Here is a 20,877-nt window from a genome sequence, read left to right as displayed (position 1 = left end):
GTATAAATCGTAGTTCATCTCATTACTCTTAAAAGCAAGTAAGTGTAAAATATTTGATGCCACTGTTTAAAAACAAGCCAATTCAGTTGCAATGAACAGGTATATGATGGATAAGACGGAAAATGTGGTTAAAACGAGAAAAACATCAATAGTAACGGTAGATCAGCCACTTTTGGTAATGGATATTCAGTGGGAATTGCCTGATCTGTTCATTGAAGATAAGTTTATCGTCATGTATAGGTGGATTTCACATTGAAATGACTTGTTTTAAAGTTCTTGGTGATATATTACGTGAAGGTAGATGGACACATGTTTCATGTTTCCTCACTAAAACCATTATTGCAACAGCTAGAACGGCATATTCTTGTATGTATGTTCAAATGTACCTAGGACTAGACACGCGCATCAGATAACTCTATGTGTTTTAGTTTGAAAGATATATATCGGCTTAAGAAAGCTAAAAACAGAACTTATAATCATGTCATGACTCTGTGGCGTTCAATGATTTGATAGACTGGCGTAAGAAAATATAGTCATCTCTACCACAGTTCAATTCCTGGCGTTCAATTATAAAATAAGAACTGCTTGTGAATTTGGTAGTATGCTTATTTCATGAGTCAGATTTTGTACCAACAGTCCATATAAAGCATGATACTGTATTCATTTAGGTCTTGATCGTGTAACATATTCTCGATCGCGACCGACCTTCTCCGAGATATGGCTTCCCTTCTCTTAAGTCACCCAAAGGTGGCAATTGATTTTGAAAATGATAATTTTACTGTACGTAAGACCAAACAATATTTTTCTTATAACACAATTGATCAGACAAAAACAGAATAATGCAATTGTAAAGGGCGATTTGTTGTCATAGGTTTAACCGAAGACCTCATTTAGACGTATTGATGGTAGCTAGACCAGAAGTCAGTAGACTATCAGATAAATTTGCAAGATCTAGTGGTTTGAGGCATTCTATAATAGATGAACGACGTTATGAACACACAAGGGTTTCTTTAAAAAGATCAAAGGCAAATAATTTAAAGATCCTTTGAAGTAAATACAAAACGAAGGAGAGCCGGTGTCTTATAACCAGATTAAAAAGAACAACTCTTATTATATAAAACTATAAACGTTTTTGTAAAAAACAAAGCTAGAGCTCTTAGATATCTTTTCAAGTCTTTATTTTTTGTCGCAGTGGACAAATTGATTTGGAATATTTCTTAATCCATAAAGACAAACTGCTCCTCCGTTTTTGTCTTCGGATGTCATTTTAAACAGTGGTTTAAATCGGTGCAAATGGATTAACTTGAAACATTTTGTAATTTGCAGATCCAAATTCTTACGCATTTATCGTTGATAGAGCAGCAATGGTTAATTCCAGGCCACCTTGTAGGGAATCAATATTGGATGATTTTGCAATTGTGTTATACGGCCTTAAATAAAATCTTGCATCGATAAGTATTCAAGAGTAGATATTGTTTTAGATTTACTAAATGAATCATTGAAAGGCTAGATGTGAGAAGACAAAACTTGGGTTCTGGAGTAGTTTTCTCTATGAAGATGACAACGAAACGAAATTTTTCAAGTGTCTTGCCGACAGAAATGCTTCTGTAGAGACTAATAAGGATACTTTCCAGCTACCCCTTGTAAGCATGGAGAAGCAGATATACGAATGTTTGTCCATGTTCGGCCTGATTATGAAAATTGTTGTAGGACGGTATTCAAGGTAGCACCGACACAGATGTAGTAGTATTAAGAATTGCAGCACTCCAAAAATATGGTGGAATAAACTGTGGATAGGTTTTGGCAGGAATGAAGACTTTTGATGGCTTCCTGTACGTGAAATATCAAATGCTACTCTTCCTTTTATTTATACATTTAGTGCATGTGACACTAAGGGAATAGGTCAGTTTGGATGACATAGGAAGTATTTCAACATGTAAGGGACGTACTTATTTCTTTGCTGAAGTATAAAGACACATACAAGGACATAAAAGAAGCATTTGTTTGCATCATGTATGACAAAACAACATCACTATTTGCTGTTAACGAGGCACGATGTAAATTTTTAACCAGGAAGCAGCGGCATTGTGATGTAGTTCCGCCTACAAGAGTTTTTTTTCTTCGGAGCACATCAAAAGAGCAGCGTATCAAGGATGATAAGTTTGGGCTCAGCCTGATTTATGTACCAATTCATGAACACTAGGGTTGGATGAAAGAAAAAAATCGAGGTCTCCTTTGGCTACCGTTAAAGTTGCATCCTCCTGTCGGGAACTTTTGAAATGACGAGGCGTAACATCCAGTTGTGTTGGTGACTGTAAATGCTACCGTTCTGTCCGAGTACGAGTTTTGTTATTGGCTACTGACCGATAATTTTAAGATAACGAACCTGTCTTTCTAATAAAACTAGGCATTTAATCTTAACAAAGAATGTGATATCACTTGTTAAGATAATGAAAATTATAAAAAAAAAAAAATTTCAAAAATTTTGCCGCCATTTTGAAACCGGAAATCACTCTTTTTTGTCATTTGTGTGTTGTTTTCCCGTACTTTAGGAACTGTAAATTACGCTTAATAAAACCTTACATTGGATTATACCTATAACACAACTTTCAGAGATTTACAACTGGATATGACGCCATTTGCAAAATGATCGGTGGCCATCTTGAAAAAATGGAAATTTTTGATGGCCAGCACCTGATTTCTTTTAATTATCGTTCAGTCCACCTGTATACCAAATTTCATGCTTGTATTTCATGCATGTGTTATAATTGTTAAGTTGATGAAAAATATTTTTTACGTATTTGCATCTAATTTGGAACCGAAAACCACTATTTTTCTTCAGTTATGTGTTGTTTTGTCGTACTAAGGAGCTGTTTTTAACGTTTTATCATATCTTACATTGACTTATACATAACACATCTTTCAAGGATTAAAATCCCTTGTAAAATTGCTGGAAAGTAAAAAAATCGAAATTTTTGACTCGTTAGCCGACATTTTGAAACCGGATGTCACCTTAAGTTTAATTAATGTATTGTCTAGTCGTTATTTATGAACTGTCTTTTTCTTTTTATCAAATCTAACAATGGATTTTACAAATAACACACCTTTCAAAGGATTAACCATTAATGGCTAATTTGTTATGACGCCATTTTCAAAATGTGTGGTGGCCATCTTGAAAAAATGATTATTTTTTCTGGCCAGCAGCGGATTTTTTATAAGTATCATTTAGTTAACCTTTATACCAAATTTCATGCTTGTATCACGATTTGCACAATTATGTCCATAATATCTCCCACTATAAGGGTGTATTGAAGTATTGATAGCACTATTTCTACTTTCAAACGTTGGGCACGCGCGATGTTCCTACAACCCCTAGGATTTAAAACAGAATCTTCGACATTTCATCCGCAATACAAAATAAAAATGTTAGAAAACACGAACCAATATTAAAACAAATTCAATATTTGTTTTGAATTATGTTTTTACAGCTCTTGATCATCTCCTAAGTAATATCTAGTATATTTGAGGATTAAAAAAAGAAAGCTATGTGAAAAAACAGATGTCCCCATCCAACTTTACATTTATGAAAAACTGTTTTAACTCTTATGTATAGTGATCCTATTTCTTATTCTCTGATCTTCTTGATTCTTGACAGGAACAACGACATGTGTCGGTTCTTTGTGGCGTTAGAGCCGTTATTTTACCAAATTTCATTTGACTCGACTGCATATTATAGTAGAAAAGGAATAAAAATAGTAAGACAATAATAATATCTAACAAAAGTACAAATATTTGCTTCATGCGAGTTCAAATATTGCTGATTCAATAAAATCTCTCTACACAGTCGCTTTTTTAAACGGTAGCCATTTTGTCTAAGTTGATATTTCATTTTTGAAAGCAGTTAAGGCATATTTTTTTTATAATTGATCAAAACAAAAATTAGATATACGAAGAGTAAAAAATGCCAAGATTCTTTCCCTATTAACCATTGTTAACAACATATTTAAGTCTTAAAGGAATAAAATGCTTCCATACATTACAAAACGGTAGTCAATTTTTCCAAATGTCTGAAAACGTCTTAAATCCTAAAGACGCTTATTTCCGACGTTAAATGTGCTAAAGTTTCAATTAAATGTTTATGATAATTAAAACAAATTGTGTTATGAAATTTGGAGAAAGATGTTAATGATTGCTGCCGAAAAAAAAGTGTATGTTGCTAAAGACTCCGCCCGGGGAAATAGGTTCGACACAGGTTAAATTTTGCAATTTTTATAAATTGTATAGCTTTTAACGATTTCTTTAAAAGAATTTGGAAATGGGGGAAAAAATCTCATTTTATAAAATAAATTGAAATTTATGTTACGGAAGTACTCCAAAATAGATCATTTAAAGTCGTTACTTCAGTTAGGTGCAGTCACCAATATCAAAACACTTAATACCAGTTCACAGAATGTTTTAATACGCGATTTGTCCTGCTATTTCGTGATGAAAGTAATTCCTGTACTAGCGAAGCCGGAACTTTTCGTCAATATAATCTTGTGCATGAAATGGAGGTAGTTGAAAGACGAATCCCAAACAGCAACGAAAACCGTTTCATCGAATTAAAAAAAAACCGGAATTATATTTTTATTTACCGTTTTCGCGGACGACCCAGGAGTAGATTACTATATTTTAAAATGTATATATCTGAAGATTACCGTTGGGAAATAATTCTCAAGCCAAGGTTCAAGTAATTGAAGAGGTGTATTTCGACAACTTATGTGTCAGGGAAAATACAATTCTATTCAAATTTAACCAAGGGTAAAAATGTTCGATTTACTTGCAGAGTGTCAGATATATTTGTATTGACCAGGGGATGAATTGAGATATAGAAATTTTACAATGACAGATGATATGCAACTTCAAAGTTAAACATCCTATGTTAAAAAAAATTATGAAAACCGTATACATGTACTTCCGTCCCATCTTTCCTTCCTACATTACTTGCGACAGTACTGCATTCTAAGTTGAAATAACTTAAAGGGTAAACATTATTATATCGATTTCCACAACTCGAGGTAATTTTTTGACAAAATGACATCACAAAACGAACAGAACCAGAATCAACCAACAATATAAAAAACCGAATAAAACTTGCAAAAATTAATCGAAGTCAAAGACCCTCTTCAACGTCGCATTTTAAGTGTAACGTGTTGTAGGAATATCGTGCCCAACGTTTGATAGTAGCGTTAGAGCAATTGCTACATTAATTCAACCTTATTACAAGAAGCCATGTAGTATGCGCTTAATAGAGCTTTCTTACAAATTGACGAAAGGTACGAACGAACGTAAAGGGAGCAGGTATTTCATTTCTACAATAACAGTTAAAAGAGTCTTTGTTTAATGCAGTAAAACAGCAGTCTTTTCTAAATCAAGTTAATTTAAAAAAAAAAATTATATTGCAAATAATACATGATTTTAATATAATCAAACAGAAAAAAAATAGTGTCAAATACACTTACGTCCGATACGTTACTTACGTAAACCAAGAGTACACACATTTCCGCGGGATTTTTTTATGCACGAGTTTCACGATTAACATTGCAATGCCATTATTGAAGTATTAGTCTAAATTTAAAGACAAGATTCACATTTATTTTTATTTGTTACAGTACACTTTCAGCAAATTGTCAAAGTGGAATATCGAGATTTGCTAAAAAATGATGCTACAATGTTTTTAAAAAGTAATGTTTTTAAAAAGTTATGTTTTTAAAAAGTAATGTTGAATAAATCTAGAAAAAAGACTTTGTATATCAAGAAAATAAATCTACAATTTTGCACCATCTATAATGTGGATTTTATACTGACGATTAAACAGTACACATGTTTGGAAGATAGACGCAAAGTTGTCAATTATCGTCCAGTGGCTAATATTTCATGAATGTTCATGAAACGCAGTTATACTCTACAATAACCGTTCCATTGCTGCGGTGTATCATATATGCACATTTACGGGGGGGGGGGGGGGGGGGGGTGCATATTATCAGGGGAGAGGCGATGATTCAAAAGTTATGAAACGAGCACCAGCATATTGCATGGTATGAAGATCATCTTTTTTTCTTCATTTCATTTTATCATTTTGAGCGTTAAATATTTTGAATCAAAAAATATATGTGTTTCCATTAGGGAAGAAGACAATGTATTTGCTTTGACATTGTAATATTGAAGAGTGGGGGAGGGACCGGTTTTTAGTCGTCTAGGGACATTTTTTTCGTCTGACTACTCTTTATTTAGAATATTTTGTAGTGTTATCTCCTCCGACCTGGTGGTATCAATAATCATATTTTAACCTATCGTACGTCCCGAAATTCTAAATCCTATATATATCTCAAGAAAAATCCAATTTAATAAGTGTCGTTGCATGCATGATAGTTGGCCGAAGTTCCTCGACTATTATTCAAAAATATCAAAATAAAGGATCCCGAAAACGAGTCTTACGTATGATTCGTCAAGCATACGTACCTTTCGTCAATTTGTAAGAAAGCTCTATTAGAGCTTTCTTACACATTGACGAAAGGTACGAACGAACGTAAAGGGAGCACGTATTACATTTCCACAATAACAGTTAAAAGAGTCTTTGTTTTATCCAGTAAAACAGCATTCTTTTCTAAATCAAGTATGTTTTTCAAAAATAATAATATCGTAAATAATACACGATTTTAATGATAATCAAACAGAGAAAAATAGTGTCAAATACACTTACGTCCGATACGTTACTTACGTAAACAACGAGTACACACATTTCCGCGGGAATTTTTAAGCACGAGTTTCACGGTTAACCTTTCAATGGCATTTTTGAAGTACGTTTGTCTAAATTTAACGACGAGATTCACATTTATCTTTTTTTTTTAGATTACACTTTCAGCAAATTGTCAAAGTGGAATATCGAGATTTGCTTAAAAATTATTCTACAATGTTTTTAAAAAAAAATGTTGAAAAAATCTAGAAAAACAGATTTTGTATATCAAGAAAAAAAATCTACAATTTTGCACCATATATATTGTGGATTTTATAATGACGATTTAACAGAACACGAGTTTGGAAGATAGACACGAAGTTGTCACTTATCGGCCAGTGGCTAATATTTCATGAATGTTCAGGACAAAAGGCAAAACGTAATTATACACTAAAACAACCCTTCCTTTGCTCCGGTGTATCATATATACACATTAAAGGGGGAGGGGGGAGGGGGGGTAATGAATAGTATCCGGTGAGAGGCGATGATTCAAAAGTTATAAAACGAGCACCAGTAAATGGCATAGTATGAAGATCATCTTGTTTTCTTCACTTTCATTTTATTTTTTTGAGCGTTGTAAATTTTGAATCAAGGAAGTATTTGTGCTTTGATTTTTCTCATTTTTCTGTAAGGGAAGAAGACAAAATGTATTTTGATTTGACATTTTTTAGGTTAAACAGTGCAACCTTTTATTATTGAAGAGTGGGAGAGGGCCGGCTTTTAGTCTTTTAGGGGAAATGTTTTCGTCTGACTACTCTATATTTAGGATATTTTGAAGTGTTAACTCCTCCGACCTAGTTGTATCATATTTAAACCTATCGTACGTACCGAAAATTCTTAATATATCTCAAGAATAATCCAATTTAATAAGTGGCGTTGCATGTAGGATGATAGTCCGAAGTTCCACGACTATTATTTAAGTATGTCAAAATAAAGGATCCCTTAAACGAGTCTTACGTATGATTCGTCAAGCTTACGTACCTTTCGTCAATTTGTTTGAAAGCTCTATTTTGAGGGAGATGGGATACTTAGCTGGCAAGTTAGGCTCAAATATTCACATGGTATTATCTACCTAATAAGTCTCTACAGCCAATAGCCATGCATTAATTTATCATCCTCAATTGCTTTTAATAAAATATATAAGATTCTCACTGAAGGTATTCAAAGAAGGTATCCAAAGATTTTGCGACGATGCAAATATTAAACTTTACAATATAAATAAATATCTTTAACCAATGAGTTCAAATAGCAAAAGCTATGCAATTAACAAATATATATACTTATTAAGCTTCATGTAAATTTTTTAACAATAAAATGCATTAAATATGAAATTTGGAGTTTTACCAAGGGAGCTAATAATTGAATAATAACACTGTCTGCCACACAGCATTTCGGGGACTTTCCCTCTGGTATCTTTCCTCCCTCTTTTATAGCTGACTATGCGGGGGCTTTTCTAATTATTTGGGGCATTATGATGACGCTTAGCTGTAAAATATGTGTGTACTTTAGTCTCTTGGCAATCATAATACATATTCTTTTATATATAGCGATGTCGTTATTACGACAAAGCGTTATTACGACATGATATGTCGAAATTACGACATAGCGATGTCGTTATAACGACATAAAATGTTTTTTTTTTGGAATGGCCCTTATCGGCTTCCGTAAAAAGGGACCAAACCATATATATATGTTCATTGAATGACATAGAAACATTTACGCTTTGAATAGATATTTGCATAAATATGAAAATACTGTTGCACTTATACTTATATAAATATGATTTAGGTAAAGAATGCCTTGTGCTATGGCAACTGGCAACTCCAAAGAATTGGAACGCTAGAGAAGTTGAAGCAATTCTGAATAAGTTTGAAGAAAGGTTTAATGATCTTCCAATGAAAATAAAATTCGTAAGGAATGGATCATTAATAATAATGACCACAGTTTCTGCTGAAGTTTTAAAAGACACTTCATCTTTTAAGTCTGCTGTGAAAGCCTTTTTAACAAGGATGGTAGAAGTTTGCAGTATTGACACACACATATCATGTAATGTCGGTGTAACGCTGCATATACTGGAGAGTGATGAATGTAAGTACAATGTATCACTTTATCAAACAAACAAAAAACTACATACGGTTTTAGCAGTGTTTCATAGCTTGATGAAATTTACCACAATAGTTTCTTTTTTTTATTTACTTTCATATGTTTTAATTGTTTTTCTTACCTCTCTCTTACTCTCATCATGGAAGCCACTATTTCATGACTTAATTTAAATCAAAATCACATCAGCTATTTAATATATGCACTCGAACAATAGGGGGATGAGTAATTTGTCAGTGTATTGTGAAAATAATTAAAATAGATAAATTCTTATTATCAAAAGTCACGTCAAGTTGAATATGCAAATCATAAGAAAATAAGGAGGTGTTGATTGGTTGACAATAAGACAAACTGTTGTACTAATTCGCTTTTATATGACAGCATTCTGTTGATTGCTTTTTTCTAACATAAAAAGTATATCCTTTATTCCACATTTTTCCATACTCATTTAAGGGTCACACCGTTAAATTTTATATACAATGTTTTGTTTGGTCAGCAACATTACGATATTACCTAATGTTTATTCAAGACTGTAGGTGGATCGATATGTAATCAATCAGAAATGTTTGTGTTTTGGTTATTCCGACCATCTTTTCTTTGTTTTAATTATGGTTAAACATATGTTATACTTTCTGATTTAACTAGCTGTTGTTTGTTGCTGGAGCATGGTATACAGTAGGGCATAACAGGCCCCAATATGACAAAAAATTGAAAGATAAAAAATAATCAGAAAACCAACGTAAATTGTTCTTTCATGTATACTTCATTGACATATGTTGAGGCGTGTGATAACATCTTTTAATAACGCATGATTTGTTGTAGATTTAAAATAATAATACTCTTTTGATTGAATCATGTAAGAAAATAACTAGGAGACATCTAGATATCATCATAAAACCTAGTATTGAAACTAATTTGGAGCAAAATACATACAAATAAGTGATAAAGTGGTGATTTGTACATTTGAAAAGTCATTTTCTTCAAGACAGACGCGTGAAAAGTAAAAATTAGCATCACATAGATGGTGCATGAACTTTCAATAGTTAGATATTTTCAATATATATTAGCCCCGGTCGCTTTGTAGATTTCTCGTATTTTTTTTTATTTTTCATATTAGTGAAATTCACATATAGATTACCAAACACAGCTACAGATAATAAAGATGTTCAGACAGAATATGCAGAAGACACAATTAAAATGAGTAAGCAGTATAAATTGCATAATATATTTTCAATCAGCAGTCCGCATGCCACTTCGAATAAGTGTCGACTTAAACATTTCCGTTCTTCACATAGATTATTGTTACAATACTCTAACCAATTCAAACTCAAATGAATAAGCTGTTAATAACCTACAAATACATAACATCTGCTATCTTATGCCGATGAAGATTGTGACTTCATTATTTTCCCACGCGTATTATAAATTTATCAATCTATTGATAGCTATTGTTGCACCAAATATCGTTATCCTCACATACACTGATTGTTTAAGCTGTTGTTGAGTAGTAAGGTAAATATTGTCAATGTTAGTTTGAAGAAGAGAAACTCTTAAACAGGTTAAATAAATTTTAAAAATTAGTGGAAAACAAAAATGAGTGGAAAAATGGGTCAAAATAATGTAGCAAACTGCTTACATGGCCGTGCGTTTTCTGTTCGAGGAAGTGTGTTCTAGTCTTGGCCGTGTCTAATCGAACTGTTAAAAATGATTATATCCTGCTTCGTCGCTAAATAAATGACAATAAGGATATAAAACAAGGAGAGGATAGTTTAAACTGCAGGACATTGTCAAAAGTGGTTAACCTTCAAAAGTACTGTTTATCTTTTTTTTTTTATAATAAAAAACACTTCTTATGAAAAAAATCCTTATGTTATTTCTTCTTTTATTTGACCACTACACACAAAATTGTCTCCGATTTCTTTCTATTATTCTGTTAAGGAAATTTACGTTCAATTCAAATTGACTTTATATTTTATCTTCCTGACTATACATTTCTTGCCAATAACTTTTTTTTAAAAAGCGTCAATCATCGTTAATCTGCTTTGTAATTGTCAGCTAGAAAACATCCGTTACGAGTTTTCTTATTTTGTATTTGAAATTTCATTTTCTCCAATTTGTGTGCTATTTTCACATATCCTGACCGATGTGAGAAAAATATTTCTCCCCACTAGTGAAAAATTTGTTCTCGGCAATTGATTGGTTGAAATTTAATTGTGACGTTAAATTTTCTTGTTTTCTTCTGAATTTTCTTATTGTGACGTCATGAAAAAAGACGGCGACCATGCCTGATGACGTCAAAACAAAGTACACAACTTTCCTCAAATCTTTGAAAAGGAAGGATAAAAATCATAAGAGAAACAGATTCAATCACTGTAACTCGTGTATTACGATATTTCTCCACTCTCAACAGTTAAATTTTAATTATTTAAAAAGCTCGACAAGCCGCGCGCTTTGAATATTAAAATGTTACTGTCTCGATTGGAGACATATCGTAATACACTTGTTGCAGTTGTGGAATCTATATTTTTTTCTGTTAGATACATTTTAACATAAGTTATCAATATAAAGAATAATCTAATACAATGATCAAGCGGTCTTCCTGGATTTTGTAACTCTTCGTAATTGTTCATTGTTTACAAGAGGAAGTGCAATGTGTCCTTAAAAGAGGGACGAAAGATACCAAAGGGACAGTCAAACTCATAAATCTAAAACAAACTGACAACGCCATGGCTAAAAATGAAAAAGACAAACAGAAAAACAATAGTACACATGACACAACATAAAAAAACTAAAGAATGATCATCACGAACCCCACCAAAAACTAGGGGTGATCTCAGGTGCTCCGGAAGGGTAAGCAGATCCTGCTCCACATGTGACACCCGTCGTGTCGCTTATGTGATAACAAATCCGGTAAATAATTTAATTCGGTAGGTCACATTCATGAAAGGAAAGGGGATTGTAGTTACGACGTAGGGAACATATCCGATATCATTTGTGAAACGGTTATTCCATAACGGTCAACCAACTCGTGATGGCGTCCGTAAAATTTACCAAGGGATAATATCAACTTCACCATTTGGAACTCTTGGTTTAATAGCTTCCTTGTGAGCAGCAACCCTCTATCAAGAAAATCATGATAGGAAATGCAAGCACGGGAATATCGTATCAATTGGGAGATATACACCCCGTATGCAGGTGCTGCTGGAATGTTGCTACTTAGAAATGGAAAGTTCACTATTTGAAAGCTGAAATCATCTCTTTTGTCGTAAAGTTTTGTTTTCAATCGACCCTCATTGTTAATTTCTAGATGTAAATCAAGATATGAGGCCGACTTAACTGTATCTGTAGTATCCTTTTATCTCTAGTTCGATAAAAAGGATTATTTTCGTTATGCAGTAAATTGAGGGGAAATGGTTTCATTCAGGCCGCAACAAATAAGAACATGAAATTTGACATCGACAAAAATTGACAAAAAAAGATGAGCGGAAGATACCAGAAGGACATTCAGACTTGTAGATCGGAAATAAACTGACAACGCCATGTTTAAAAAAGAAAAAGACAAACAAAAAAACAGAAAACTAGAAAATTAGAAAGACAATAGTACACAAGACACAACATAGAAATCTTAAGATGTAAAGACAAGTAAAATTACTGACATCATCAAATAACCATATCAGGAGTAGCATCCCCTTATCTCAATTTCAAATATTTTTCACATGTGTTCATTGTCTTGAAACACCTTAAGGATAGACAACATTTATTAATCTAAATGTAAACGATCTGCAACAAACATCTTTTAAACAAAAATATCATTGATGTATTCCCTATTTTTATGAATAATGCATGTTGAGCAATATATTCTTTAAAAGTCTTATCCTAATAATGTACATTCTTCCAATAGCTTGTTATTTTGTGGCATATGCAATGTAGCATACGAGATATATGAGGATTTGGGGATCGACTGATACGGTGCTTTTTGTCCGCAATTTGCTTTTTGTCCGCTTTTGCTTGTTGTCCGATAATTTTGCTTTTTGTCCGTTACTTTTTGTCCGTTTAGCTTTTTGTCCGATAATTTCTCTTTTTGTCCGACACTTTTGCTTTTTGTCCGTTGCGTTTTGTCCGTTTTGCTTTTTGTCCGATAATTTTGCTTTTTGTCCGACACTTTTGATTTTGTCCGTTGCTTTTTGTCCGTTTTGCCTTTTTAGCTCACCTGGACCAGAGGGTTAAGTGAGTCTTTTTCATCACTTGGCATATGTCGTCGTCGTCAAATTTCAGAAAATCTTAAACTAATGGCAAAATGAAAGCAAATATGGTCACAATCATCTCTAGGGTATGTAGTTTCAAAAAGGTATCAGGTGACCCCGCCCAAAAAACAAGATGGTCACCATGTCTAAAAATAGAACATTGTGGTAAAATATAGATTTTAGCTTATATCTCTGAAACTAAAGCATTTAGTTCTGGGATAATAATATTCATCAAGTCATAATGTATCTGCCCGCGATTTTTTAGTTACATTAGACAACGCGTTTTGGGGTTGCTGCCCCTGATATTTTAATTTTAATGTAAATAAGCATTTTCTAGTTTTAATTTGATTGGAGTTTTATTTTAAAGTCGTTATAACGAGTAAGCTTACTTTATATAACGACTTAACTAACAACACAGCTAACTTGTTTTAACGACTTAACTAACTCGTTTAAACCACTTGACTAACTTGGTTACTTAAAAAATACTTATTGTAAATACATAATTTTTATGTGATGATCGATAATAATATAATGAAAAATTTGTTGCTATTAAATAATGAATAAAATTGAAAATGGAAATCAAAGCAACAACAATCTGACCATAGAGCAGACAACAGCCGAAGGCCACCAATGGGTCTTCAATGTAGCGAGAAACTCCCTCACCTAGAGGCGTCCTTCATCTGACCTCTAAACAAATATGCATACTAGTTCAGTGATAATGGATGTCATACTAAACTCCGAATTATACACAAGAAACTAAAATTAAAAAACATACCAGACTAACAAAGGCCAAGGGCTCCTGACTTTGGACAGGCGCAAAATTGCAGTGGGGTTAAACGTGATTTTTTAGATCTTAACCCTACGCCTATACCTCTAGCCAATGTAGAAAAACAAACGCACAACAATACGCACAGTAAAACTCAGTTTAAGATGTCCGAGTCCGATGTCAGAATATGAAACAAAAGAAAATAAACAAAATGACAATAATACATAAATATTTAAAGACTTCGTGAAGTGACTGACATGCCAGCTCCAGACCTCAATTAAACTGATTGGAAGATTATGTCTTTATCATATGAATATCAGGCACAATCCCTCCTGTTTGGGGTTTAATATTATACCATCATGAAAGATATGAAAAGAACATAACCCATGTCATGCCAACAACTGGTTTAAGAATAAATGTGTTTAAATCCGATGCAAAGACCCTATAAGCTTAAGTGAATCAATATTAAAGCCAAAATATGCAATCTTTAATGACCTGACAATAGTATTGTAACTTCTTAATTAGTCTGTTTAAAGGTTTTGTTAGCTTTTGAGGTGAATACTGACATATTTATGCTTTGTAAAGAATATTACCATAAAAGATTGGATGTGAAATACCTGAACGTATAAGATATCTGCATGTTGAGTTATATTTACGAATTATTTCCTTGTACCGATGATAAAATTTAGTAAATGTTTTGACTAGTTTGTGATATCGAAAACCCTGGTTTAACATTTTTTTAGTAATACATAAATTTCTCTCGCTAAAATCTAATACGTTGTTACATACACGAGCGAATCGTACATGTTAAGATATATAAACACCTTAAGATGGTGACAAGGGATCGTCACCATTCAAAAAATGGATAATTAACGATAGGAAATGAAAAATAATCTCTTTTATCATAATTTTTTGTATTAAGCTTCCCGTTAATGATACAGATATCAAGATCGAGGAAAAGACAGTGGTCATTGTTGGTATTAGCTTTATTTAAAGTAAGTTCAGCAGGATACATGTCTTTAGTATACATACTGAAGTCGTCATTATTGAGAGCCAATAGATCATCCAAAAATCTAAAAGTATTGTTAAATTTTTGTATCAAATGATGTTTTGATGGGTCTTTGCTGATTTTAGTCATAATTTGTAACTCATAACGATACAAAAACAGGTCTGCAATAAGTGGTGCACAGTTAGTCCCCATTGGAATTCCAAACACTTGACGATACACGGATTCTCCAAAGCGAACAAAGATGTTATCAAGTAAAATTCAAGCGCAAATATAGTATCAAAGCATGTTCAATTGACAAAGTTCTTTTGTTTGTTGCTACTACAAAATGACCGAAAAGAGTTTGAACATATGTAATGGAATCCTGAATTTTTAAATGACCAATAAATGAGGGATGTGAACTTTTTTCTTAATAAGAATATGAGGCAAAGTGGTATATAGGGTAGAAAAATCATAACTTTGAACAGATTCAAAATCACCAATATATGCATGCAATTTATCAAGTACTTCGAACGAGTTTTTGGCACTCCAAAAGTAATTAATTCCACTATTTTCAAAGGCCGTTTGAACAATTTATTATCAGGTTTTTGATGGTACCAAGTGTACCTGTAAGTAGAATAGACAATTTAGTAGTGGAACAATGGCTTGAAGATAAATAAATCTATACTTGTAAGGTGTTTTGTGTAGCTTCGGAAGCCAGTACATAGTTGGGACTTTTATTGTATTTGCTTCTGCTTGTAAAGACGTAGCTAGGTCCGGAAAATAATGTAAATAAATGTTTACAAAGTTAACGCTTTTTTTCTACACGAAGTTTTTGACGCAATTTTACCAAAAAAATAGATGAAAAACATATCATTTAATTTGAATTCTTGATAGATATATATTAATAGTGAAAACAGGTATTACTTCAAGCGATTGAAGGTCTACTTCTGGCCAAAATTTGGATAATGGAATTGACTGCTGCGACCCCTTAGCCCCTTATAACAGATATACCTTATGGCTCTTTCGAAAACTTAACGTATTGCTATCTTATGCGTAATTCGAATTCGATTCGCATTAACTAATTCGAATTAGTTTAATTCGCATTCGAAACGTTTTACGTCCTAACGTCAATTCTAATTCGAATTACAATGCCCGTCAAATTCGCTTGACTGTCCAAACGACGTTAACTTTTAAATTCGTATTCACAAAAGCGAATTTCTAAGGCCGTTAGTTTTCTCGTTTGAATTGTTATACACTTGTCTTAGGCCTATCGGAGCCTTTTATAGCTGACTATATCGGTATGGGCTCATTATTAAAGGCCGTACGGTGACCTATAGTTGATAATGTCTGTGTCATTTTGGTCTTCTGTGGATAGTTATCTCATTGGCAATGATACACATCTTCTTTTTTATAGTTCAAGTATCAAATATAAACATAAATTTATAACCCGAAAGACGAGATCGTGTGTCTGTTTGGTTTATTATGTAATAAACCACAGGTGCTGGTGAGCAGTTGATATAATTATTTTTATCTTTCTTGTTCATTCGTAAAATAAAAGGTATCACTTGAATCGACATTTTAATCATTTCTAAAAGAAAAAAAGTACAATTAACTATGACCCCCTTTCTAACTATTCACGCCCGTATATTGAAAAATCATTATACGGACATGGATATTAAATTGCTGATATCTTGAAAACAGATAATTATTGATACCGAAGTTAATAATTTAACACAAGTGTACAGGAAATCCCCACCCCACCCCCCACAAAAAAAATCTCATTTAACCCCATTCAAAAGAGGATCAACTTGATAAAAATAAGTGTTTTTATTTTTGTTTGTTAACAAACTTTCAAGATCCGTTTTTACACTCGAAAATAAATATAAATAAAAACCGGATGAATTTGATTACAGAAATATGTGATATTTAATTGTACATTGTACATTTAATAAATTTATCAAGCAGTTTTGTCAATAATCTTCTTTTAATCGTGATTACTTTCGATGAACCGGTCTTCTTAACAACTGATTCAACTTAGAGAGCACTCTTTCATTAAAGGCTTTTTCACAAATAACTTCTGGAAATACTGTAACTACGTATCTTCTTTGAAACTCCCTTTTCTGTCTGTTTAGGGGATTCTTATTTAATTTACCTCCACCGTAAAACATATACATCGTTCTTAAGTTGTCGGATGTAAATAGTTCTGGGAACAGAATTGGCATAATGTGGCATGCAAAATTCCCTGGTCCTTTAGAAGAGTGAATGGCTCTTGACAGATCGTTCTCTGAAATTATAAATTCTTCTGGAATGTCCGAAAATAAACTGTACGGCACAGTAAAACTTTGTCTCATCGGCGGGGTTGACATGCTAAATCCAAATGTTGGCGAAAAGGTATTTCTTTGCTCAAGTGTTGTAATGTGAGACGTTGTCGGAGTCAAATGTATATCCGGCAAACGGGATGAATGTGATAGTAACGGAGACAGTACCTCACTTTCATTTTCAACAGCATCTATCAGAGACCGACGAGCTGTTGAAATTCTTTGTGTATGATTTTCCGACTCTTGGGGTTGAAGATGCCTAGTCACAAAAGCAAATAACTTTCCGATGGTCTCCTGCTGTTTAAGTAGCATGCGTTCTAATAGAGACGAACGAGCATTGCTAATTTCCACTTGCTTTAAAATATCTGCCAAGTCATTGTCTGACGAAAAGGCTGGTCTTGTCTTTAGAACTGGGGATTTGTCCTTTCCATTACACTCAGGTTCGGGTTCCACTTCCACCTCAATTGGCGATATTGGTGCTATAAAATGAGGAGGAAGTTCAGGTGATGGTGTCGGCGATCTAAATAAATATGGGTCGTTATTCCCATCTCCAATATCTACAAGAGATGCTTCTGGTTTCTGAAAAAAAAATCAAAATATAAATATATTATATTAAATGACAACTCACAGATGCAGTTGAATGGGGTTTAACTAAAACAAAATACTACTTCTAGTGTTGTGTCGAACGATATGTTGTTACTGTCGTGTGGCAAATATTACAAAAACTTTTTCAGATTCTATTAAATACGTTTATATTAATGTTTTTTTTTAAAGAATAAAAATTGTTAATTACTGAGTGTAGAGTGTGAAGTGAGCGTAGTTTATTTAAACCAACTAATCAATCGAACTACATGTATTCATAAAAAAGTTGTATTTTCTATTTATATCTGGTAACATTTTATCATATAAAATATGAACAAGAAAAAAATAATCATATGCAAAATAGACCGAGACAGATTTTAAAATAAAATATATCTAAAAATATACTTACACTCCGTTTAACATCTTTAGGTTTTGTATTCCGTTTTCTTTTTAATGGCTTTGTCAAAGCAATGGGACTTGGTAAAGTGGCATCACTGACTGGACTTGAAGGTGGTGTCTCAACTGATTCTGTCGATACGTTTGGCGAGTCCGTTGTTTTCTCTAACTTCTTTTTGCATTCTTGCTCTTTTCTCCTCATGTCAAGCCACTCACCACTTTCTAAAACTGTTGCCTCGTCTTTGTCTCCATCTTTGTCACCCCAATGAACATGATATTTCTCACCAATGTGAATACGTCCATCTATGAGAATTTTGAATCTTGGACATATATAAAATCTCAAATTTGCATTTTCATCATCAAACTCGACCAGGAAATTACTTGCTTCTCGAGTCTGAAGTCTTATGCAGGAAAATCAAATTAACTGGTGGGATATTTGGCCTACTGAAAGCCCAGACTTTAATCCAATTGAAATGGTTTGGAGTATGATGAAGCAGTGGTTAAATAAGAAAAAAACTTTCAACTAAGAATGATCTAACCAGTGGAATTAAGGATTTTTGGAAGAATGACTTAACTGTTGAACGATGCAACACTTTCATTGACCACAATTTCAAGGTATTCCCAGTGGCTGTGTTTATTGGTGGACGTGCAACAGGGGATTTACCAAAAAAGATTTTCCCAGAGAGATCAAGGTCGAGGTCATTAAGTTATTTTAATGATCAGTTTGATTTAGAAGAGGTGAAAGAGAGACTTGCAGCAGGGAAATACTGATTTAACAGAAAACCAGAGTCATAAATAAACAGTCCTTTTAAGGACTACCAAATTATTCAAAAAGAGTCTAAAATGTTGTAGTTTGTATGATGAGTGTCTTCAGATACTATTACTGTAATTAATTCTTGAAGTCCTTCTTTTCTATTCCATAACTTTAATTTATTTGTCTTTTCTTTATATTTAACACCTCAAAATATTTGTTTGGCTCATGTTTCAATATTCTAAATTTCCCCATCTAAACCTATATTTAAGTTGACCAATATGCTCTATTCTTGTTTTTTGTTTGTTTGCTAGAACGATTTTCTCTATACTTTATTTTTTTTGCCTATTCATGCTATAATTCTATATTCTGAATATGAAATAATTAAATGTAGCACCCTTCTTCTGTAAAACAATATTAGGCAAAAAACAAATAAACAAAATAGAAATAAAAAGGAATAAAATTAATAAAACTAAACTAAAAAAGCATATATCATGTTAAAAAGGTCAGTTTATTTATTGAAATAATTGAAACATTTATTTTCTTCTTCCCCTTTTTTAATTTAGTACCTGTAAAAGAAGCAAAGTTTGAAATTATTAGCTGATAACATATTTGTAAACAAGCTTTTATAGTTATCATGGTTATGTAATCTAACAGTTTATCAGTCACTCTCCTTGATTCAGGTAACCTTAATTACTAAACAGCATGATATCACATCTGGTTTTTGTGTCTGTCCTTAATACTGTCATGTCAGACACAATGTCTCTCAAAGTTATCAATCTCAGCATGTCCTTAAGAGTACTGTATAAGGTAAAAAACGCCCCCCATTAAGGAGCCGATTAACGATTTCGATCATGTTGTCTCATTTGTAGAACTGATCTTGCTACCGGGACCTATTTTTGTTAATATCTGTGTCATTCAGTCTCATGTGGAGAGTTGTCTCATTGGCAAGCATACGACATCTTCTTTTTATATTAAGTTATGAAACACATACGATAAAGTCAGTATTATCCACATTTATATAGGGCATAAGGGGAAAATTGAGGCCATCAAAATTCATACTTGACCTGTGTTTTGTGGTATACTCATTGCATATAAGCTTAATGCCATTTTTTTAAGGCAAACTGCAGTTTTTTTCCATTACCAAACTGAAGAGCAGTAAAAGTGACGCCATCAAAATTCAAACTTGGTCTGGGATGTGTGGTAATAAGCATTGCGTCAAGTTCCATAACATTGGGTTGGGGCGAACTATAGTCAAAGAATGGAAACCAATTTCGGACGTCATCTGACAGTTTTGACAATTGGTAGAGCTCAACATCCTGCTGTTGTCAGATTTTCTCTCTTATTAATGGTTTTCAAAATAATAGACAAAACTTTAATTTTACCCCGAATGTTCTATTTCAGTCATGTTGGTCATCTTGGTTAGTAGGCGAGGTAATCAGGCATATTTCTGTTAAAATAAGATACCCTAATGATGATTTTTCGAAGTTCAAAATAAAACATGCAAAAATATACACGTTTTTATATCGGACATAAAGCAAAATCAGCGGACAAAAAGCAAAACGGACCAAAAGCTACGGACAAAAAGCAAAAGTGTCAGACAAAAAGCAAAATTATCGGACAAAAAGCAAACGGAAAAAAAAGCAACGGACAAAAAGCAAAAGTGTCGGACAAAAAGCTAAATTATCGAACAAAAGGCAAAACGGACAAAAAGCAACGGACAAAAAGCAAAAGTGTCGGACAAGAAGCAAAATTATCGGACAAATTGCAAAAGCGGACAAAAAGCAAATTGCGGACAAAAAGCACCGTATCAATCGACAAATGTAGTTATATTTGAAAATTTATGTTTAGCGTTTGACTTATGTGTTTTAGTGCAATTTGATGTAAATAATTCTATTTGTAATGTATTACCAGGATTGGAAAAACGCAGGAAAGAATTGGAGAAATTTGATGTAGC

This window comes from Mytilus trossulus, chromosome 11 (assembly GCF_036588685.1).
Source record: "Mytilus trossulus isolate FHL-02 chromosome 11, PNRI_Mtr1.1.1.hap1, whole genome shotgun sequence".
In the NCBI taxonomy this organism is placed as follows: Eukaryota; Metazoa; Mollusca; class Bivalvia; order Mytilida; family Mytilidae; genus Mytilus; species Mytilus trossulus.
The sequence above is the reverse complement of the archived record's forward strand: the minus strand, read 5'-3'. Positions refer to the sequence as shown.